The sequence below is a fragment of the Pogoniulus pusillus genome, chromosome 17 (assembly GCF_015220805.1).
Source record: "Pogoniulus pusillus isolate bPogPus1 chromosome 17, bPogPus1.pri, whole genome shotgun sequence".
In the NCBI taxonomy this organism is placed as follows: domain Eukaryota; kingdom Metazoa; phylum Chordata; class Aves; order Piciformes; family Lybiidae; genus Pogoniulus; species Pogoniulus pusillus.
Genome location: NC_087280.1, coordinates 12,232,126 through 12,232,542, shown reverse-complemented (window position 1 = coordinate 12,232,542; position 417 = coordinate 12,232,126).

Below are 417 nucleotides of genomic sequence, written 5' to 3'. Positions count from 1 at the left end.
CGGAATGCCTCCGGCGGGAACGACCTGGCTGCGATCCGTGCCCTTCACTATCCAAAGCCTGAGGGCGAGAGGCTGCAGGCAGCTGCGGCCGGCGTGGGGCGCCGGGCGGTTAACTCGCCACAGCCTTCCGGACGCCGCCGCTGCCCTGCCGCCAGCGCCCGCCTCGCCGCGTCACACCGCCCCTCCCGCGGCAGCCTCCACGGGCATCTCGCGTTGCCAGGCAACTGCCACGTCCCGCAGCGGCATGACGTCACCGGCTCGCGCGTGCCGGACGTCAAGAAGACCCCGCCCCTCCTCAAACCGACTAACACCATTGGTCAACACTTATCCAATCAGCTAGCCGGGCACCTTCCCGCCGCCATGCGCGCCTGCCTTCAAACCCGCGGCGGAGGCGGGTGGGCCGCGCGGTGCGGCCAA